Source organism: Macrobrachium rosenbergii, chromosome 12 (assembly GCF_040412425.1).
Source record: "Macrobrachium rosenbergii isolate ZJJX-2024 chromosome 12, ASM4041242v1, whole genome shotgun sequence".
Taxonomy (NCBI): domain Eukaryota; kingdom Metazoa; phylum Arthropoda; class Malacostraca; order Decapoda; family Palaemonidae; genus Macrobrachium; species Macrobrachium rosenbergii.
Window position 1 is genome coordinate 18,357,734 of NC_089752.1, and position 25,267 is coordinate 18,383,000.

Below are 25,267 nucleotides of genomic sequence, written 5' to 3' on the forward strand. Positions count from 1 at the left end.
AAATTTAGGACTTGGCCACCATTTGACTCAACTTAGATAATAGGGAAGGTTTCAAACCCATACCCCCGCCCCTTCCCCCTTCCCTTTGCAACTTATGTGGTAAATAACTCTACGGGTTACACAGTAATACCTAGATAAAAGGGTCAGACAGCCGAGTAATATCTGGATAAAAGGGACAGCCACCACAGTAATACCTTGACAAAGGGGACAGACAGTACAGCAATATCTGGATAAAAGGGACAGTCAGCACAGTAATATCTGGATAAAAGGGACAGTCACCACAGTAATACCTGGACATAAGGGACAGACAGTACAGTAATAACTGATTAAAGGGGACAAACAGCACAGTAATAACTGGTTAAAAGGGACAGACAGCATATCAAAACCTGGCTAAAAGGGATAGACAGTAGATTAATACCTGGTTAAAGGGGACAGACAGCACGGTCATACCTCATTAAAGGGGACAGACAGCATAGTAATACCTGGATAAAAGGGACATTCACCACAGTAATACCTGGATAAAAGGGACAGTCACCACAGTAATATATGGATAAAAGGGACAGACAGTGCAGTAATACCTGGTTGAAGGGGACAGATAGCACAGTAATATAGCTAAAGGGGACAATCACCATAGTAAATTCTGGACAAAAGGGACAGTCATCACAGTGATACCTGGATAAAAGGCACAGACAGTATAGTAATACCTGGTTGAAGGGGACAGACAATACAGTAATACCTGGTTAAATGTGTAGACAGCACAGTAATACCTGGATAAAAGGGACAGTCATCACAGTAATACCTAGATAAAAGGGACAGTCACCACAGTAATACCTGGATAAAAGGGACAGAGAACAGTAATACCTGGATAAAAGGGACAGTCACCAAAGTAATTTTTGGATAAAAGGGACAGTCATCACAATGATACCTAGATGAAAGGGACAGACAGCACAGTAATACCTGGATAAAAGGGACAGTCACTATAGTAATACCTAGATAAAAGGCACAGTCACTACAGTAATACTTGGACAAAAGGGACAGTCACAACAGTAATACCTGTCAGTTCACCCACGCCTGTTCGAAGGGTGGAAGTTCGCATGAAAAAAATAGAACTGTCAGTCGGACCGTCAACACAAGCCCTTCCCTCCCTTTTCCCTCTTCCCTCACCCCCCTTTCCCTCTTCCCTCCCCCTCCCCTTCCCCTCCCTTCCCCGTCCCCATCCCATCCCCTTTCACTTTTCCCTACCCCTACGCATAGACTGTCATTCATGAGTTTTCCCGGGCAGCGCCTGTTTGGTCAGCTAGTATTTATATATGTCTCTATATCTATCTATCTATCTATATATATATGTATATATATATATATATATATATATATATATATATATATATATATATATATATATATATATATAATGTGTTTTTAATATGTGTCTATGTTTATACTGAGACTGTATTAAAAAATTAAGAATTGACAAATTTACTACTTGCATTTTATCATTACGACTGAAAAATCTGTCTCAGAATTCTAAATTGCCCCACCCTTGTATATTCCCGGGAAAATAAATTATATTGAAATTAAAGAAAACTTACTTTTTCATTTCATAATCCAATAAAGTAAAGAGAAGAAAGAAACAAGGGATTGAGAGGAAGTTGTTAAACTCCGTGCAACCGGTGGCACTGAGCCAAGCAAAGAAGTCGTGGTTCAGGATATGGTGAAATATGAAGAGATGAAAATGATGAGTGTTTTCCGAGGGGCATCTTGGGGAGAGAGAGCCTTCCCCACTCTTCCTCCTCCTCCTCCTCCTCCTCGTCCTGAACAGGTGTGAGTGATAGATGCGGGTGGGAGAAGATGGAAATGAGGCATGGGGAGAGAAATGAATTCAAATGACAGACTGTTTTATATATATATATATATATATATATATATATATATATATATATATATATATATATATATATATATATATATATATATATATATATGTATGTATGTATGTATGTATATATATTTATGTATATTACAGTATACATATGTACAGTATATACTGTGCAACTGTGCATATACGAATTTTTGTCACTTATATACGTATGACTTTTATGTATTCACAAATATTAAATCAACAAATATCGTTTAATATCGAATTCAAGATAGGTAGGATGTAAATTACATCGAAAGGAAATTATAATTAATAAGTGCTTCTGCGCCGGCCGGGATTCGAATGGTGGCCTGTTTAGAAACAACAGTAGACAATAATATGATCACTCTTTGGGTGTAGGGTATTGCCGAGACATTATGAATTCTATTATAAGCGATACTTGTGGCTTAAGATTTGACATTCATACATACATACAGACACACACTCAGATAATTGCATTTATGCAAATGAGCATGCAGATAGTTTATGCATTTGCATTGGAATTCATGCATTGTCATTAATGTATTCTTGAAAGCATAATATTTTTACAACCCGGATACCTTGAATAAACGTTTATCTTGCCACTTGATTCTCTCCTCTTTGGGTTGAAGTCAATAAAACCCCTTTATTACACTTTTATGTCAGTGTTGTGCCGACTTCTTAACTTATCTTTGGTTGAGCTCCTTTTGACGTCACATTGTTTTTTTTGTTTTTTTTTTTTGCATTAGATTCGTTAATGTTTATTCCCTTTCCAAAACTTTGTCGAGTGCATTTATTAAGCTCATGTAAAATTCTATTGCTCTGGTTATTTAAAATTTGTGGTGATTTGCGCGTTATAAAGTAACTTAATTTCCGCACTGTAAAAAATTTCTTTTGCGAACATGGTATCACTTTTCGGTGCTACTTTGAGATGCTAGTACTAAAATTGGCGGAAGCTCAATGGGACACCGTGTTCAGTACTAGCTCCTCTGGGATCAAAATACTATATACACCCATTTCTATATTGAATGGTCAACAAATTATAGTAATAAACGGTATCTTTGATCCCCGAGGTGCTAGTACTAAACACGGCGTCCCATTGAGCTTCCACCATGTTTACTGTAGTACTAGCAACTCGGAGGTGACGCGTAGATAACGAGCCAAAGTAGCGCCCATTTTTCCATTTCCTTAAAGTTAATTATTCTTTTGTCCTTTACACTAGTATACTATCAGTTAAGTCCATTATTGTTTATTTATTACATTTACCATTCTGCAGCTAAAACCTGAAGTCACTCTAAGGTCTTCGCTTCGCTGTTCCTTCCTGCATCGCCCCATTCATAATATCTGCCACGAGACTCGATTTCTAGCAGCTCGTGGAGAACACCTGCCAGGCTTTTTGCCTCCCTGTACTGAAACTGATTCATTGTGTCGCTCTGAGCAGTACTTTCCAGTGAAGACGACTTTCTTGTATTGCTTATGAAATTCCTCTCGTTTTATAAAGCTTGATTAATCAAGGCAACTACTAACGGCGGAAGTCAAAATTTTTATCTTCATATAGAATTGTATCATTATTATTTTCAATTTTATCATTTTATTGTAAAGAAACGTATATATATATATATATATATATATATATATATATATATATATATATATATATATATATATATTTATATGTAGAAATACTGGTCACTTTTTACCAGAAACATATGTAATTGTAATAGCCACAATACCCTCTTAAAAAAAAAAGCGCGAAGAATTCGAGAAAGTTAAGAGGGCATTGTGGCTATTACAATTACACATATGTGTGTGTATATATATATATATATATATATATATATATATATATATATATATATATATATATATATATATATACCTCATTGAAAATCAACCTGATTTTCATAATGTTGACTCTTTCGAACAATGAATTTGAAGTTAGCACGTGCATTTCGATGTCCTTGATAATGAGGAAACAACAGTATTTTGTACGCTACGGCAAACTTCTTTTGGCTTGAGCATTATTTGCAATTTCGTCTTTTATGGCGCTAAATGTTTCTGCAAGTTGTTTCAATCTTGGCGCGAATTGTGAGAGCAAATGCGGTTCTCAGGTTGGTGTTGTTTGTCTAGACAGTGTTATCGCGTACATCTTTTCGAGCTAATATCGTGTTACCTAATATTTATTTAACAACGCAGTTTACCTTTTGGCGGCTGGTTGGTTGTAATGATGGAATGGACTTATTTTATTATGAGGTCAAGGGATAACACTAATGCTCGCGTATATATTCTTCTGCATACCGTACTTGAAAAATCTGTAGAAATTTATCTAATTATAGGAAATTTTATATTATTGAAAACCTAGGCAGCAATCCACGAATATTCTACTCAGGAAGTTATATTGTATGATTTGAATGCTTTCTTAGGGTCAAAAATTAAGGGCAGCAGCCTCTTTTCATTTCATTAAGTTTCTTTTGTTGGTGAAAATCTATTATGTTAAGAAATACCATTCGAGCTTCCGTTTTTCCGATTTACTCTCTCTATATACACTTTTATGGTGCTGTAAGGGAGCAAACCAGCATTCTGAAATGAATGCACTATTTTCTTAAGTTTGATTGAATTTTAAAGCATGGCGTATGGAATTCCAAGGGACAGGCTTATAAACAAGTTTTCGGTCATGATTAAATTTTCATAATTTTCCTTTTACATGGTAGTCTAATGTAATGGGGAGCTGAGAATTTAACTGAAGGCTCCGAAACATTAACTTTTGTCGGACTCCCTTGTTTTGTAGTATTACATAAGATTATTCGCACAGTCACTATATAATCAGAATTTACTTGGTCAAAAACGCTTGGATGGCGATCTGTCCACCATTTTAAGGGTTGCTCCCAGAGGTGATATGGGGCTGTTAACTTGTTTTAGAATATATATATATATATATATATATATATATATATATATATATATATATATATATATATATATATATATATAACAACTTGGATGGCGATCTGTCTACCATTTTAAGGTTGCTCCCCAGAGGTGATATGGGTCTGTTAATCTTGCTTTAGAATATATATATATATATATATATATATATATATATATATATATATATATATATATATATATATATATATATATATTCTAAACACTGCCTGATAGTCTGTTATAAACATCGTGTAGATGAAAATAAAGTAGTTATTTTTATAAATACAGTAGCCTAAAAATAGTCCAGAATTCAGTTTTGAATTCTATAAAATGGTCAATATTACTCATCTGTCTTCAATACCAATAGTTGTTAAACATGTACCATCACAAAACACAGATTCAATTAAGCTGAGTGTAGTCAAGCATGGCGTATTGGTTTTGAATACAATGGTGTGCATAATTCAGCAAAGCAAGGACGCATTGATTTAATATGTTTTTAATCACCTTACTTGATTCAGCGCTTGTCATCAGAACATGGATATTCCCTCGTACTCGCATCTCAAAATTCGGACATGGTGACAGACATATACGTACGATCTTTAGTCTTTTTATCTCTCTTTCCGTCCTCTTCATAGAATAACGGAACAAATGAGGAAAAATTATATGTCAAGAAAAATAATTAGATGTCAGGAAAACTATGGAAAACAAATCGGGAAGATATTTTGAGAGATTTCTTACATATCTCCTACCAATCTCCTTTCCCTCATAATCCTTTTGTTGGAACTAACAAAAACAGTGATAAGAACTGGATTAAAAGTTTTATGTTATTCACGTTGGCATCAACATATTTGATCCATTCTGAATAAAAAAAGCCAGGAAGAACCCTTAGGGGTGGAAAGATAAAACTTCCAAAAATGAATTTTTTTTTTGCCCCAGGTAATACAGAGAGCGAAGTTTATAAAATATATCACTATTATCATTATCAGTGTGGTTTTCCTCTTTATAATCATCCAGTGGTTAGTTTTTATGCAATGGTTACTAACACAGATTGTGACTATAAGAGTTTGTAATTGTAAAGTGCAAAATACAATTGTACAAGCCTGCACGATGCTGGAAAGAAATTAGCTGTTCGACGGAAGATATTTTTTTTTTATGAATTCAGATTTACATACTGTCCTTCAGTTTCAATGAAGCATGTTTCATAGCATGTTTATTATTAATATATGGAGTAAACCCTAAAAGCCCTTTAGCTTGCAAGCCAAACTTTCACAGAATATTATATCCACTGATACATGAACAAAAACTGAAGATGTAAAAGGTGCAATAATGGTTAAAAACATTTAGAAAGTTAGATTTATATGAGAATGCATCAGAGATATGAGGTACTGAGGTATCTCATATCTGAGATACTTAAAAAAAACAGGATACTGAATTAATGAGAAAGACTCATGTTTATTCATTTTAACGAGAGTATATGTATCGCAAAAAAAAAAAATATAGCTGGTTAAGGTATTGGCGACGGATGCTCCAGACAGTTAGAATTCTTGCATCGTATTGATTGTTACAGGGTTAACAGCCGCTACATATATCCAATGAGATACTGTTATATACAATAGGTAGTCGAGAATGGAACTACTGGAGGTTGTGTTTTTTCTCTCCTTGTTTAGTCTTAAGTATACTGTTTAAAAAGCTGTTTACTCCTGTTCTCTCTCAGACGATTTCTTGTGTTTATCCGTTATTATTTTCTTTCTTTCTTCGTTAAATGTTATTTTCCACGAAGCTGTTTTTGTGAAGTGAATATGTCTACAGTTATGAAGTGGCGCTGATTATTACTGTTGTTGAAAATATTCATGTCATTTTACTTGACATTTTTTCATTAGTGAAATAAAGAAGGAAGTTAGTGGAGGGGGGAAAAAACAGGTAAAGGTTAAAGTTATGAAGAAAATGATGACGTTGGAACAAAACAAGAGCCTCTATTTGTCCTGAGGCGCAATAATAGTGCTTCCTTAAAGCTTCCTTAGTGCTTCCGCTACCTGAAGCCAAAGGAATGATTTGACTGGATGTTGTAAGTGGTCACTGTGGAAGGTATTCCAGATATTCTGAGAAATTCATCTTAATTATTATACTAAGGATAGGTTAGTGCCGTTGATTTTAATAGCGTTATTAATTACACTCCACTATTGATGTTGACAAATACCAGGTATTTTGATAAATCATTAATGCACTCATGGTAATGAATGGCAGGTATTTAAATAAAAAGTGGTGGAGTACAGTGATGATTATGATTATGGACTTAGACGTATTCATAATCAATATGTCAACAGTAATGAAAACGTTAGTTATAGTAATGCCGTAGATATATGTATATTTAAAAGGACTGAAATCTTTGTTTCTTGTGATGAGATTTTAAGATTTTAAGGCAAATTTACTATCAATGTTCATGGTAAATATTTATAAAATAATTGTAATAATGATGAAGGAAATGGTGATAATTGTGTTACCGTATTTCATTAATACTTTGATACATAGGAAAATGTATTAGGACATTCACTTGCTTAGATGCTAATGTTTATTGAATAATTGTTTTAATGATGATTATGGAGACTGATAATGTTGGCGCCATTCTCTTACATGAAAATGGAATATGATAAAGGACAAGTTCTAAATAATAAAAAAAATGTTTTTAGAGATGCATTGACATTCCTTAAACATTTCTCTGTGATAAAGTCTTTGGTTCGTGTTACAAGAATACAAGATTGCATTACGGAACACACTGAAAGAAACAAAATGTACTCGTTGCAAAAGAAATGCAGATCAGCAAATCATCGACTCTGCTGTACACTGGGAGAGCTGCATACCAACAAATTAAACAACAATAGGGTACAAATACCCTCTCATTGTTACAGGAAGTGGCAACACTGACCCGGGTTTGTAAGCGGTGCAAAGGGTGTCATCTGTTCAATGAAGAATTTCCCCCTTTTGATTGTTTGGAACCTTTTTCGTCACTCTTGCTTTCTTTTCTTCTTTCACCAAAACTGTTTACAAATTTCACTTAACTGCATCAAGTGGTCGTTCTCACAAATACACTAATGTGAAAGGCTTGTGCTTGCTTTTGAAAATTTTGCCAAATTTGTTCATTGTAGCCAACTCCAGTCATAGAGATTGCTTAAATTTCTATTAATTGATTTTAAGTTTAGTATTTGTAAGCATGTGGTCATATTCTTTTATCAGTTTATATTATGATAAAAACACTAACTTATTTCAATTGCCAATAAACATTATACACAAGGCATTCTGTGATTATGAAATCAACCAAAGGAAATACGCTGTTCGTTTTCAATGATTACTTCGTAGAAATAAAAGTGGAAGTACAGAAAAGCCCATTTGCAGTCTCAAGGCAAATATATTGTTTTGATCGTTCCCTGAGCATTCATAAGATAACGCACTCTTGCTACCAAGATATTCAATCACACTTACATTATATCACTGTACAAGTTATTTTAGTTTGCTCATGTTACTTAATTTTAGTTATATACTAAAACTTCTCGAGGTTTAAAAATGTCTGTTGGGGTTACGCATATATGCAGGTATATATATATGAAAGGTTCATATTAAACTAAACTCTTATGGAAATTTATCAATTTGTTTAGTTCTTCGTCAGAATTTTCTTTTTCTTTAACGAGGTAAGGCTCTGAAATCTGTCAATGGATTAACAATGTTTATATTATTTTTTTATTCACTTCCAGGCATCATGGCAGAGACATGTATGAGGAAGGAAAGCTTTAAAGAGGATCTTCATTAAATAAGGTAGGATGTTTTCATTCGTCGAATTTTAAAAATAAGATGTTTATATTTCTATTATTAATCTATTACCTGATTTCCACATTTTGTCGCTCTTGAATTGGTTATGAGTCTTGTGGCATTCGTTTGTTTCTACTACGAAAGGCATAATATATATATATACTGTATATACATAAATATATATATATATTATATATATATATATATATATATATATATATATATATATATATATATATATATATATATATATATGTATGTATATATATATGTATATATATATTTATATATCCATAATATATATATATATATATATATATTATACATATATATATATATATATATATATATATATATATATATATATATATATATATATATATATATATATATATATATATATATATATGAATATATTTATATGTATATGTTATGTATAATTTTTTTGTTACATACACCATTTATATGTAGCGTAATCGGATAAACATGCTCACACACCATATAAACATACATACATACATACAAATATATGCATTTTTATACATATGTATGTTCACAGACATGGAGCTACAAATGTCGTTTAATATCTAATTCACTCAACGCCGGAATAACTTGACCCGAAGGGCGAATTTATAAATGAATAAGCGTTTCGTCACCAGGGAGTCTCGAACCCCGTAATGGTTGGGAAACGGCGATTTTCAGTGATGGTAACCATCGGGCTGTCTTGATAGCCCTGTGGTTACGCCGTTTCCCGGACATTTGGGGGTTCTATTCTCCCTGGTGACGAATCGCTTATCACTTATAGATTCCCCCTTCTTGTTATGGCATTCCGTGGTTGAGTGGCATTAAACATTAGTAGCTTAATGTCTGTTAATATATATATATATATATATATATATATATATATATATATATATATATATATATATATATATATATATAAAGTACATATATATGTATATATATATATATATATATATATATATATATATATATATATATATATATATATATATATAAGTTTGTATGTATGTATATATGTGTGTATGTTTGTTTAGTATAAGTGAGCATGTGTAACTGATTATGCTACATACTGTGCAATACATACAAAATTATGCGAACTGTTGTATAAAGGTTTACATAGCTTTATCCTGTGTGTATATGAAAATGAGGGAATAAGATAATGCGTTTAAAGTAGTTCAAATGCTTTGATTTAAATGTTCAAAACCATCACACATTTATAGATGATATTTTCGGGTCCGTAAATTTGATTAACCTACGAATCTCTACAATAATAAACGATCGCCGGAGAACAGATGCCGAACACAGTGAAGTTATTTCCCGCCGTTCTCATAAACATATCACTTCAGAGGACTTGGATGAAGAGATTAGTTGGATTAACAGCTTCAAATGGTGCCTCTCGTATAATAAACCGTTCATGCGCATGCCTTTGAATGCATTCTTATCTCTGCTTGCTGACTGAGTCACAGGTGCGGCCTAGTTATCTGATGGGTTTCTCGGGCAGTTTTGATACTGTCCCGCCTAAGATCATCTTCCATCCGTCTTCATAAAGTTTCTGCAAGTAGATGTAATTCCTCCTGACTTCATTGGCTCGTATCTTGATCAGACTGAATCTGTCAGGCTTGATGGGTTTGTTGCGACAGCTATTTGACGAGATTTGTCTTGCTTTGGTAGATGTTGGCTTTATCTATAAATTAATCAATTTTCAGTGTCATAAGTGTATGATTATATATATATATATATATATATATATATATATATATATATATATATATATATATATATATATATATATATATATATATTACATATATATGTATATATATAATATCATCGTCATATTCATTTTCCTTTTTATTATTTTAAAAACATATCGGTCTTTTTTAACTTACGATGGTCTCTCTCTCTCTCTCTCTCTCTCTCTCTCTCTCTCTCTCTCTCTCTCTCTCTCTCTCTTATCTCTCATTTTCTTTTTGAAGAGATAAAGAGGAAACTAGATTGTCTTTCTACGAATCATTCTTTCAATAAACTTTCTAAATTACTTAGGAGTGTTTTTCCTGTCAAATTACGCGTTGCTACACTACTTAAGAAAAGGGAATTAGCACTGAGAAGGTAAAGCGACAATCCCTTATTATAAACAATGATAGTGATAGTGGCAGTAGTAGTAGTAGTAGTAGTAGTAACTATGGTTATGATGGTATGAATTTGAGTTCTATTATGGCAGAAAATTTCGCTACAAGTTCCTACCGGAAGCATAGTTAATTTTAGGCAATTAAATGATACCAATATTTTCTGTAGTTTTTAAGGTTTTAATCTCCCTATCAATTCGTTTCACGTGAATGGCTAATAGTGCAACTTTTGCTCGGAAAAACTGGAGAGCAACTCACATAAAAAAATTTCTTCGGGTCATAGGCTTTATGAAAAAAGATGAAAATAAGCAAGAGAGTGTTTTTTAATGTAATTGTCATCCCTAAACATTCATCATAAAAGATGCTGTTGCTACACGGACTTCTAGTTTACAAAGGAAAGTTAGCGTAATAGACTCATTTCGCGGCTCATCTCCATAATTTAGTACAATGTCGTTTGAAGAAGCCGCTAGAGAGAGAGAGAGAGAGAGAGAGAGAGAGAGAGAGAGAGAGAGAGAGAGAGAGAGAGAGAATTTTAATGAATCTGAAAATACCTCCTCGGTGACTGACTGTAGGGGTTTTGAAGATGAATGTTGGTTTAAATGAGCCAAAATATTTTTTCCGTTTTAAATAATGACGTACTTAGAGTTCATAACTCTTCCAATTTACAGGCATTTCGAATAAAGTGGTCCGCTAGGTTTTTTGTGTTTAGAAGTTTCATTGTGGAAGATGAAGTCTTGGACAGATATATATTGTCTTAAGAATGAGATATTAATTGTTCGATAATCTAGAAATGCTTTAACTAGTGAAGACTAGTCTTAAATGCTGCTGATGAATGTTGATCAAACACCTGATTCCATATTCATAAAATTACGAGATTTTCGCAATGATTTTTCATCTTCTGAGTATACAAAGAAGTTAGGCAGGGCAGTTATTTTCCCTTAAGTGGAATTGTGCTAAAAATTCCAAGACATGGAATAGATTATGAACCTGGAATCATGGCTCTCAGATGTTTTGTAATGTTATAAGTCCAGATTTTTATTAGTTGATTGGTGTATTGTTTTTTTTTATATTAATATGATGTTATTCTTCGTTGGATTTCTTCAGAACATCCAACAAAAACATTCTAGCTAAATAATAAAAGTCTGCAGACGTTTAATTGTCCTGTAAGTGTTTTGCTTCTATTTACTTTGCATATTTATTCGTTTAAGACTTATCATTACATTGTGCTTCATGGCGTCCTTCTCGAGTGACCTATTGCTTAATTGTGATGACTTTGCATATAATCCGTCTCGGGTCTAAGCAGAGGAAGAATTTCTGTTTCACTCTGCATTTGCCTCACGATACTTTATATCTAGGCGATATGCGAATTGTTTTAGTATGCACCTTCTCTATGACACTCATGGGGGCCAAGGGAATTTTCTTGGTAAGCTAATGATCATATTCTTACCTACATTTTATTCTGTATCCAATTAAGTGCTTGTTAAAACTCGGAATACAGAATCGTGTCTTTCATTATTTTTTTACAAGGTAAATGAGTCAGTTCGCAATAGGAAGGGAAGAAAAGCAATGATTTTGGGGTTTGGGGTCTCGTGTCAGGGATGTCAGCGTCGATAATTTACTATTCTTATCACACCTTGATATGACCTTGTGATGCCCTGGACGTTTCCACTTGTGGATGTTTCCAGAGAAATTTTGTCTCTAAAAATAGTTTCCCATTTTATTATTTTATCTGTGTATCTGCTTACTTATCATGTTAATACTGTATGTAGTGTTATAGCCATGAAAGGTAAGGGCTTGTAGAGGGTAGAAAAGGGTTGAAAATCTTGAGAAGGGAAAGAGCCCCTTTGCCTTTTATAATCATTTATGATTATGTATTTTTATATATCTAAGAGGGACTGATAGTAGAACTGATAGTAGAATTAATTTTAATACGGCCTTATTCTAATCGTTTAGATAATGACATTGGCTCTTGTCAAGGACCCCTTTGAAATTTTGAGGCCAAAGTTAGATTAATATTTTCTATTCGGGCGACAATTTTCCTATATCCATTGATTGACAAGGATTTTCATTAATATTTGTGAGTTATTTTTAATTGTTAGTTATTTTTAATGTATGTGTGTATTTATGTATTTTTTTCAACGTTAAGCCGTTTCCCCTCCCCAAGGAGATGGTTTCTCAGAAAAACAATACAACAGTCACTGTCACATTCATAGGTTACCTGCTGAAAGGCTCACGAATGTACGGTTCAGTAAAATTCTATATTACACGCACGTAATTGGACGCAGCCCAAGAATATGCAAAAAGAAGACATAGGTCTTATTTATGTCTGTTATGAATCTGCAAATTAAGATTTTAAAAAGATGTATAAACGAACAGAGAATTCAATTTTCACAGAAGAAATAAGATGACTTGCGTCTGGCGCGGACATTAGGGTGGGATTGACACTGAGGTCATTATCACAATTGGTCATCTCCGTCCTCTACCTACGTCCCCTCCCCCCTTCCCTCAACTTCTCCCCAACCCCAATGGAGACATATCCATCCACTACCCTCCCCGTGCCCGCCTGACCCTTATAATATCCACATCATCCTCTGGTGTCACTTATTTGCACGAGGGAACCCACTTGGTCAGGTCAAGAGTGGCACACGTCGAAAGGGTCTGTAAGGGTCTGGTCACCATACAGTGACACCGGATTGCCAGCCATGGATGTTTTATCTAGTTGGCACGGTCGTTGTTATATGCTCCATGGTTAGCCGTGTCGTCAACCAGTGGCTGGATGGGGAGAGGAAAGATAGTTGGGGTGGAGGGGGTGGGGGTGGGGAAGCAATCACCGTCACAGGCCCTTCTAGGTGCAGATGGCATAGACACTTGGGTAGCAAAGGAATGCGCCCTCGGGTCCCATTCTGTCCTCCTCCTGTTCTGGAATTCCATTGTTTTCTTTCTTTATGTTTTTTTTCTGCTTTTATGACCTTATGATGGCATAAGTACCTTCAAATTCAGTGGTCACTGAAAGTCAAAATTCTGATATTTGAAAAGTCTGAGTGATTCTTTAAGAAAAGAATAAGACAGTAATATTGTTCAAAAGCCTTTTCAGTTTCCCTTCCTTCTGTACAAGACTCCTTGTTACATAAAGGGTCCTTCATCATTTCATTGCAGCTGAAACCAGTTATACAACTTCAGTGACTTTCAAAACGTAATAGTCTGCGTCTCAGCCTCTGCTAGATAGGTTTCGTTCTAAATGAATCGAAAATTCTGTTAGAACACTTTTCTTTGGATTTAGTTGATACGTTTAGTTTTATTAAGGGTTAACTTCATATAATGTCTGATGCAGTATAAAAATTTGCCAAAATACGATATTAGTTTCTTCTCTGTTAGGAAATTTGGCGTCGTCAGTAACAGCGGTTAAAACCAAACTGACAGTAGCCCCCACAACAACACCCTCAGCATTGATAATAACAGTAATTATAATATTGATGGTAAAGGTAATAGTAATAATTATATTAATAATAATTTAGGAATTTGCTGATCGTGCATAATTGCTAACGGCCAAGAGTTGAACTTTAATAACGGGCTTTTAACCTTTCTCACATGAAGATTAAGAAGAGAGAGAGAGAGAGAGAGAGAGAGAGAGAGAGAGAGAGAGAGAGAGAGAGAGCTGGTGGTTTGATGGTAGACAGACAGGACTGAAAACAAAATTTTTGTAGTTTTCACATTCCCAAATACATTTTGATTAGATGTTCGCTGCGCACTCGTGCTTTCTTGATTTTGTGTCCTCGATGACAAACCAAGGAATATAGTTATTTCATTTACATCGACTTCCATCACTTCACAGTTCCTTGCGTTACTTCAACCAAACTATGATTATCTTTAAACTAAAAAAAAATCCCGAGAATCTGGTTTGGGATTTGCTCGCTGTACTGTGCTAAATGGTGTTTTAGATCATATTTAAAGTCTGTCTCTTTCGTTTTTAATCCAGCCAGATGTTTGTTATTAATACGAGGAGATTTACATTTGTTTTAAAGTCTGTCTCCTTCGTTTTTAATCCAGCCAGATGTTCGTTATTAATACGAGGAGATTTACATTTGTTTTCGTGGATGGCGTCAAACATATACCGAGAAAGCATAATGATAAAAAGGGCCCACTGAAGAGGAAATAAGAGACCAAGATGAATGTGTTATGCCCAAACAGCGGTTGGAATGTCATCTTCTAGAAGGCTTGATGGATGAGATGGATGTTTTTATTGAGAACTGGTTGGATTATTGAACCGCATAAGGACAGTCATAAAATAAAAAGGATAAGAGATAGCAGTGTAATGGCATCCCTAAAAGAAAGTGGAATTAGGAAATGTCGTAGAAAAGTATGGAGTAGAACTGCCGATAACGATGAGTAAAGAAAAAAAGTGTATAACAGCATGTAGGCTATAGTGTGAATGCCATGGAAATACGTTTGCGTTGCGAAACGATCATAAAGAGAGGTTAAGATGCGACCGTCGTCCCTCCAGCACGGATGGAATTACATTCTCTTGAGAAGATTTCATAACTCAGACGTATCTTCCTTTTGCTCTACATGCGAGGATCATTTACAAGTCAATAACTTGAGCAACACGTTTGTGAGTGGTCTTTTTCTCAGTTCATTTATGGCGACTGAATAATGTATTATGAACACCAGTACTATAAATAATCTGTACTGTTGTTATTACCGTTTATGTATGAGTCTATTCACGGTTCATTTTAATGTGTATGTATAGTGGATTATCAAGCCTTAGCTATCAGCCTAGTCTTCTTAGAGGGCTCACTTCAGTAGGTGCTGCCCTTCCGCTTCTCAGGTTTGTAATTGAACATAGTATGAGACTGCCAGCCTCGTGGTCCTTGTCTTTGGTGCGATTCATTCCCTGACATAACTGGAGTAACTCCCGTGATCAGTGGTAGCCATTTTTAGCCCCGTGTTCTCCGGTACCCAGAAACCCGGCCGTAATGGTATAACGCCATCCATCCGGTACCTGGGAGTTGAAATACTTGGAGAAATATTATTCATTCAAGTAAAATTTATTACTGGATATAAATTTAATGACATTACAATATTTGTCTTATGTTTGCGTCTCAGTAGCAAAAAGCCAGTTTTCCAAATGTTGGATTTTCACCTCGTTTTTCCATCATGAAATAGCACTTGGTGTCTGATCTCAACCCTACTTAATATATCTCTTACTGTATTGACCTGGAATATTTCCATTTAGCAGATAATTAACAATACAGTAACTAGGCATATTTTGATTCTTATCGTTTCATTATTTTTCATTTCAATTATCTTGCCTGTAGATGGACAGACAGAACTGTTTCATACAGATATGGGAGTAGAGTCGGAGATTCTTCTGTTTAAGCAAGACAAAAATGCCTTAGATTCTTACTGAAACCTTAGAAAATACGGTGAACATAGTTGTTCTGCCGGAATCGAGAAGACATGCGCAGTGCATTCTTAGGGATAATGTTTTAATTTTTTACGATAACTTCATCCTTCGATATTGTATAGCTTTACATTCGTGTCAGCGAGGTTTAAAAATGTTCTTAATTTAATCAGAACAGCCTCAGCACACTAATTTCTTGTTGCCTGACAATGTCAAGTTTCACATAACGATATCGGATAGAGCTATACTTACGTTTTAGCTATAAAAGAAATATAGTTGCAAGTAAAGAGTAAAGAACTTGAGAATTCTTATATCTGTCTATGGTATAAAACGAATAATTTTCCATACATTTTGCCTGCATGAAACTATGAAGTGCCACCTATCAGCGCTACATACAATAGACCTAAATCCGATTTTCTGCTCGATGTATATTACTTATGCGCAGTCATGAGCATCTTCTTTCGTAAGTTTATATAATTGTCATACGACATAACAGGTCCTGATTTGTAAACCGTTTCGGACTTTGCAGAAGCAGTAATGTGGAGGAGAGACTGCAAATAATACACATGGTGTCACTTTTACATTTTAGAGGTCTAGGGTTCGATCCGCGCATTAATCGGCCCAATTGAATTTGTAACAGCATCGGTCGATGACAAAGAATGGTCATAGGTCAAGCAGACACATCTTTAAAGACTTACTGAGAAACGAAATATTTTACTCTTCTATCGCCACCCCTTCTAAAACTGGAAAAGGGCATATGGTGACTGGATCATATATTATCAGCAAATATTTATGGGATGAAATTGCTAGTCCCATGCCCTGCCGCCCTTCTCAGTGGTTGTTCAAATGGCATATGTTCAGACTGAGTCTGACTTTTCTGGGTGGCTACCTATTCAAGTACTGACCAGACCCAACAATGCTTAGCTCAGCTGATCAGTGGGTTAGCTGTATAGCGGACATATTTATATGTTCATATTTGCAGCATGGATTTCTCAGCTTTCTACGTTGCATAACATGCTGGGTACGTTGTCTATCTGAGATACTAGTATCCAAAGAAAAATATGAAGGAAATTCTCTGTAATTGTATTGCATATTCTATGCCCCACATCCACGAGAATCGAATTCCAGCGCTCTGCACCTCGTCTTATTGGTGCCTCTTTACTTCTTATATCAGGTGACGAAACTTTATTCGGTATATATATATATATATATATATATATATATATATATATATATATATATTATATACACTTACATACATACATATATATATATATATGTGTGTGTGTGTGTGTGTATAGAATCTACTGTCACCTTTTATCGGATAAGTATATAATCGTAATAACGACAATGCCTTCTTCGGTATTATTGTTATTATGTGAGTATGTTATTAAAAATTCGTCCTTCCAGGTTTGGCGACAAATTCTGATTCAACGGAACAACCCCTCTTGAGTTTTCTTTATGTTTAATTGACACACGCATTATATTTTGTTTTATAAATATTCAGGCGTGTTTGTGTGCTTCCTCATATCTCGGTTATGATTTTAGGTCGAGTAATTTTTTAGCCGCAAATTGCGATTGAATTGGCTCCGTCTTTATTATCGTTAAAAATTAGGAAAATAATATACAGTGTTACAAAAATAGGATATGGCAGACAATGTTAGCATATTAATTGTATTACCAATATTTTATTCATTAAATCTTTTGTGAAATCTGGAGGCACATGTATTTCGGAGCGTCGCAGATTACTCAGATATTGAAGTCACATTCTTTTTCTTTATTCAGTTTCACACGAAAACCATATTCGTGTTTTCTTAAACTTATATCTGTTTTGAAATACAATAACTCAATTTGCCCTCTCTTCAATTCGAAGTGGGGAACGGATACGTGAGTCGGATATAATTATGCGGGTTATCTGTGCTCAGATCAGCGTTGAGTATCCGTGTTGTCAGTCTGTGTATGTGTGTGTGTGTGTGTGTTCATTCTAGGGCGTCTCTGAGGGGTGAGGGGGTGGGATGGCCAGGTAGGATAGGTATAATGGGGTGGAGGGTGTTCCCGAGGGGGTTTGTGTTGGTGGTGTTGATGTGATATGAGGAGGGAAGCTAAAGACAAGTGTTGTTCTATGGCTTCCCTTCCTTCCTCCCTCTGGCCGCCATCCATTATATCCCTTCTCCCTCCCTCCAAACAAACGGCCCTTCCCTCGCGGCCAGAAATAGTACTTTCTTGGCGCATATATAAAAGATTTATTATGTAAATGTCCTTTACACTTACCCTGCGATAATGATATTGGTAACTGTTCAGCCTCGTTATATGAGCTAAATTTGGAAGCAACTTATCATGCACCACATGACTTTGTTGGAGAGGGAGAGAGAGAAAGTTTGCCGCAATAATACTGTACCAGCTAAAGTCAAAGACAAATTTAAAGTTAATCTTTTGTACCGTATATCTTTCGCTACTTCGGTATTACAACGAATAAACAACTACGCAGGAGTGATAACCACTAGAAGGAGCTGTGCAATGAGTGTTATATAAATAATGAATCAAGTTATGCAACAGATGTCAAACGCTTTAGCAGAACACGCTCCTTTACTGATTAATCACGCCACGATGAGTTCTTTAATGATAAGGTTTTTCTCAAAGAGCTTTCATGTACTTTTTCTTTTACCTATCATTATATCAACACGATTTGTTTGGTTTCGTAACTATGTATGGTTCACACACAACGCACACGCGCGCGCGCACACACACACACACACACACACACATATATATATATATATATATGTATATATATATATATATAATATATATATATATATATATATGTGTGTGTGTGTGTGTGTGTGTTTGTGTATATGTGAACATATATGTGTTTATTAACCTGACAGCATATTACATAAAGCATAGACAACGTGTCATTACAGAGTCAAATGATTTCGCTTACCGTTCCTTGTATTCTATGTGGCATAGTCTCTAAAAATTAGTTATAGTTGTACCTTATATTTTGAGAGATATTAACTTTTCAGTTGAGGTATTTCCATGCGCAACATTTACTATTCCTATTAAGTCAACGATCTCTGAAATTCTCAAAGGCTTTCAACTCGTTTTTGTTTGTTTTTCAAGTAATGTCTGCTTTTTGAACCTGACAAGTTAAATCGATTATTTCGTTTAACATGTAAAGTGGACTTTTTCTCGCATGTTGTCAATAATATTAAAAAGTCTACCGTTATACCACTGCCTATTCTAATACCTATCGATTCCCACAAAGTCTAAAATGTGAAATTTCTTTTTCAGCGCATCATGAATTCTCTACCTATTCCCCATCCCATCCGCGATTCCGTTCCTTTCACCTCTCTCTCTTTCCCTTCCCTCTTAGTGAACTTCTAGCTCGGTTTCTCCTTCTCAAGTGGAGTTAACGAACCTCAGAATCTTCGTGATAACGAAAGGCTGTTTTAAGATCCGAGAAGTATATTCTCTCAGGCATCGAGTCGCCTCGTTACGAAACAAAGGTAACCTTGTTTTCAGCTCAGTTATATCTGGTGAAATCAAGGTGTTACCGAACATTTCGTGGTTCACGTCCATGCAACAGAATTTCTGGTTTTGTCATGAAGATATCACATGCGCTGTCTTGTGTCAAATTATACGTAAAAATAAACTCAGATACATGTGACACATGTCCGCACACATAAACACACACACACACACATAAAAGCATGCTCACGCGCCCCTGTGTGGATTTGCCTACACAAAATACGTTGCGTTCGTGAATCATAAAAATAGCCGGAAAGTCTATGTAATCCCATATAAGCTTGTTATGTAAGGTTTTCTAAGTGGCATCCTTCTTTCTTTAGTCATCATTTACTATTTCTGGATTTTTATATGCTTATTGCTTATTTTAGAAATGTAATGCGCTTAATCTAATAAGGACTTGTTCGCTTTTGGGTATTATCCTATTAAATTCTGTTCGCTTTCTGTCATTTTACTATTATACTCCTCCTTAGTACAGCTAAGACTGTTAATTAGCCCAGATGATTATTAATTTGTAATTTTATCTTCCATTTTTACCCTTATTTTCTTTTTATGTGAATATCTGAGAATCCTGTAACTTGATTCTTCGTTGTCAAGTAGTAGTATTCTTATTATTCAGAAGATGATCCCTATTCACTTGGAACAAGCCCACAGGGAATGGGGAATACAGAAAGAAAAGATCACTTATTAAAAACGATTAAATTTATGAACAAATTAATAAATAAATAGGTAAGAATGTAAATAAATGATTAAAATACAAGGAAAACTGACATTTTGGGATTATTCCAAAAGAACTGGCGAACATTTTATGAATATTAACTGTTAATAAGGAAACAGAGACGCCACCGAGAATTTCCTGTTGAGTTCTCAATTACCTTCTGTGAAAACGGACCCAGTTGGATCCTCTTCGGACCAGGACACCTCTTCTCATCAAACCACTTTTATTGCCTCCCCCCCCCCGCCTTTATTTTTTATTCAGGACTCAGATGTATTTTCACAGTAGCAGGTAGATTTATAGGGATTTTAGAAAACCCGTTTTGCGGGATTTTGTTCTGCTCGTAATTGTTATTGTAATTTTCAAGGTGTACGAGTATTTAACTAAAGTTAGGCCGCTTATAACTGCTTGATTTGTAAACAAAGTAAACCTCTGACCTTTTGTCAGATGAAAAGCTATAACGGTTTTTGTTAAAATCTTAGCCGATCTGCATTAGCATATCTTCAGTCGAAAATGAAGAAGAAACAGCGAGTCTGTTTGGTGATTATTTAATCTCAAGGAAACGCTATCCAGTTTTCGGCAGAATATTTTGTCTGCCGTCCCACTCCCGCAACGCCCTTTCTCTCTCTCTCTCAATTACACTATGGGGTTTGGAACTTCGTTCCCCATCATGGCATGATGTAGTGCTAATTTCAAAGTCCTGTCCTTAAAAATGTCGAGGTTGTTTAAGGTCGAAGTCCAACAAAAATAATACTGTAATGTTGTTTGTAACAAGTGCGTCGTCATATGCCAGTACCGATGCCTGCATATATATGCACTTTCAGTATTAATAGAAGATACGCAAGAAATGCATACCTGTTGGAAAAATACATTTCTTCGTGGAATAGACGTTGTTATCCCAGTTAATTTATATACTTGCTCAGTGTATAAATACGCTTTATGCATTCATGCAAAGCTTTCAAGTCTTAATGTTCTTTTCGATGGCTCCAGAGAACATTTCACTTCAATGCCAGATTACCTAAAGTAAACAGTCTTTCGTTGGGGCATGTTTCCGTATTATGCCGTGCCTGGTCTTGATGCATCATTTGTGGAAATAGGAGCATAAATTAAGAATATACGAGTATATTGATTTCCATGAATAACTTTTTTTTTCAGATATACCTTGTTGACTGTGTCGGGTGATTTGTTACAACTCCAGGGAGCAGTTGAATTTTTTAACGGAAAAATATTCTCATCTGATTGAATAATTTTAATTTTGACAGATTTCCATGACTCCGAGTATTTTCAAACGCACATGTTCCTCTTTATATAGAACCAGAGGATCAGAGTTTAGGTATTCGTATCTTGGGCCTCCCACGCCCACCCCACCACCACACGTGGTGACCATATGCGTCGCGTAATGGCATCTGAGTTGGGAATGAAGCATCTTTAAGGAATGTCCTTCTGTTCCTCTTCACTCGCCTCATTTGCTGCATGCTCATACGCATATTTCCCCCATCTTCGCATTGTGAGATGGTAGGGAAAATCGTCTGAGGTTTTTTCTTCTGCCTGTCAGGTCTGTTGTAGGTTTACATGGCGCAAAAAATGTCATCAAACTGTATTTATCGTCACTTGAAAGGAATGCAAGTGAGCATTATCAGATTGCACGTAACACTAAGATCAGTTAGAACATATTTTGAGATGGTAGGGAAGATCGTTTGTGTTTTTATTTTGCTGCCTGTCATGTCAATGTTGTAAATTTATATGGTGCAAAACAAATCGTCCAGCTATTGTTATCGTCACTTGCAAGGAGTGAAAGAAAGCATTATGAGATTGCTCATAACATCAAGATTAACTAGAACATATTTTGAGATGGTAGGGACAATCGTTTGTGGTTTTTTCTTCTGCCTGTCATGTCAGTGTTATAGATTTATATGGTGCAAAAGATGTTATCCAGCTGTTGTTATCGTCACTTTAAAGGAATGAAAGAAAGCATTATGAGATTGCTCGTAACACTAAGATCTACTAGAACATACTTTGAGATGGTAGGGACAATCGTCTGTTGTTTTTTCTTCTGCCTGTTATGTCTATGTTGTAGATTTATATGGTGCAAAAGAAGTCGTCCAGCTATTGTTATCGTCACTTGAAAGGATTGAAAGAAAGCATTTTGAGATTGCTCGTAACACTAAGATCAACTAGAACGTATTTTGAGATGGTGAGGACAGTCGTCTGTGGTTTATTCTTCTGCCTGTTATGTCTATGTTGTAGATTTATATGGTGCAAAAGAAGTCATCCAGCTATAGTTATCGTCACTTGAAAGGAATGAAAGAATGCATTATGAGATTGCTCGTAACACTAAGATCAACTAGAACGTATTTTGAGATGGTAGGGAAAATCGTTTGTAGTTTTTTCCCTTTCCTGTCATGTCAATGTTATAGATTTATATGGTGCAAAAGATGTCATCAAACTGGGTTATCGTCACTTGAAAGGAATGAAAGAAAGCATTATAAGATTACTTACTGTATAACACCAAGATTAACTAGAACGTTTAAACTGAAATAAATAATAAATGAAGGAAAGCTATGTAGGCAAAATTCTAAATCTGTAGTGATACTGGTAATTTACTGAGAGGTTGTAAAATTCGAACTTTACTTATTTAGTAAATCATAACTACCTCTATATTACTCAGCACAATGGTTTATTTTATGGCTTTTTGCATAGTTTTTATTTGTATTTCATTATGTTCATTTTATTTCACAAGATAAGGAGATATTATTATTATTATTATTATTATTATTATTATTATTATTATTATTATTATTATTATTATTATTATTATTATCTTAATCAGATTTAATCATCCGTCCTGTTCCCTCTAAAAAAAATTTCTGCCGTGCATTATTCGATTGTTACCATCCTCAGACGTGTTCTCTCATATTCACAAGCGCATATTGTGTGTGCATGCACTCCCTTATGCTTGCTAGGCCTGTGGATCGCTTCTGGCCTACCCAGCTGTAAATGGGTACCAGCAGACGCTGGCCTTAGGATAAACGGGCATAGGGCCATGAACCTCACCACCAAACACTTTCTGAGAAACCGTAAGACTGTATCATTCTGGTGCCATCCACTTCAGAGGGGAAGCAGGTGTAAGTTGAACACACACACACACACTATATTATATATATATATATATATATATATATATATATATATATATTATATATATATATATATATATATATATATATATATATATATATATATATATATATATATATATATATATATATATATATATATATATATATATATATATATATATATATATATATACAGAGAGAGAGAGAGAGAGAGAGAGAGAGAGAGAGAGAGAGAGAGAGAGAGAGAGAGAGAGAGAAATTTTGCTCCGTTCGCCTTACGTTAAGGTATTGTAGTTTAAACTGATTAAAGGAGGGGATGCTTTTTAGATGAGGCGAAGCATTCGATTGTTATGGCATGCGTCACCCAACAGTTAATTTGGTACGAGTATGGTATAGCAAAGTATATTTAAAGAGGAAGTTCCTTGTACAGGAAAAGAACGTTTAGTGCTGTCAAGCTGAGTTAGCTGTGATAACTTTTAGCTTGCGTGCCATTTTGGAAGCAGTGCTTTTTAAAGGAATAAAACCTTGTAACAGCAGCAAGATTTTCTTTTTGCGTACGTTTTAATTTGTGAATTTTATGGGGTTGTCTATACCCGATAATAGTTTTTTTCGAGTTTCAATCGAAGATCCTACTTGGAACGATATGCATAAATTATCCCTTAAGTTTTTATTTTACCAGAATTTGTTAGTGCTTATTCGTCCAGTGAATAATTTCTTTTTCAGCGCTTTTTATATAGATATTTTATAACTAATTTGCTGACTTTTTTCTTTTTTCTTGGCTTGGGTCTAGCCGTAATATACTCGTATTTTATTATGAAACTGTGCATTTTACTGGGAAAGCATTGGAATATCTGAATATCATTTATATGCAAAGTTTAGAGCAGTTTTGTATGGTTTACATTTTTTAAACTGCTGATTTTAATTGTAGATTTGTTGGTTTACTTGTAGTGTACTCCCTTAAGTGGGCTTGCAGAGAGAGAGAGAGAGAGAGAGAGAGAGAGAGAGAGAGAGAGAGAGAGAGAGAGAGAGAGAGAGAGAAATTTGTTGATAAAGTAAACCGACGTTGCCAGGAACATTTTTGTTCTTCGTTGAAAATTTTAAGTATGAAAACTCTCCGTGAATATATTCTAGTAGGTGGTAATGAAGGACTTTTATCTAATGGAAGTGCCTTCCACATGACGTAGAACACTTATCTCCGTTCATCTATCACCGTAAGATGAAGCTGTATATTTTTCTTATTCGAGTTTCCATGCATCTAATCTTCTCTGGCAATGTTTGACGACTTTTCTCTAAAGGGAGCTTGGTATTTGTGTCAATAATGCCTTAGCCAGTCTTTCTGAGAGTCAGTACGCTTGTAATCCCGCCCCTTGTATTTAACTTAATTACTGCATTTTTGCCAGCTTAACTTATATTTAGACATTCTGTCCTTGCTTCATCTGAGCACTTTAGGACGTGGTTGAAAACGTGAAGGTGACCTTTAGGTCGATAACACCAGGTAAATATAAAGCAGTCAGTCAACCAATTCTTTTGTTTCTGTTTTCCCTGACTGCGATCATTATTTGCTCGGAAATTTGAGGACACCAATAGCTATTGTATCTGTATGTAATGAGTATCATAAGAGTGCATTATTCAAGCATTCACTCACGTCGTCACACTTTTCAGTAGTGTAGATGGCGCAATGTTTCCAAATTATAAGTAGGAAAACGAACATGAAGATTACTCACAGAAAAC

At 34.9% G+C, this 25,267-nt stretch overlaps 1 protein-coding gene across 8 annotated transcripts in view; it reads left to right on the plus strand.

Annotated features, from left to right (window-relative positions):
- The window catches only part of RhoGAP19D (Rho GTPase activating protein at 19D), a 569,022-nt gene that overhangs the window by 36,339 nt on the left and 507,416 nt on the right, over nt 1-25,267 (plus strand). For all 8 annotated transcript variants that reach the window (XM_067113644.1, XM_067113647.1, XM_067113630.1 and 5 more), the window contains one exon: nt 8,569-8,629. The gene's annotated coding sequence lies outside the window, so the exon portion shown is untranslated. The remainder of the gene's footprint in view (nt 1-8,568; nt 8,630-25,267) is intronic.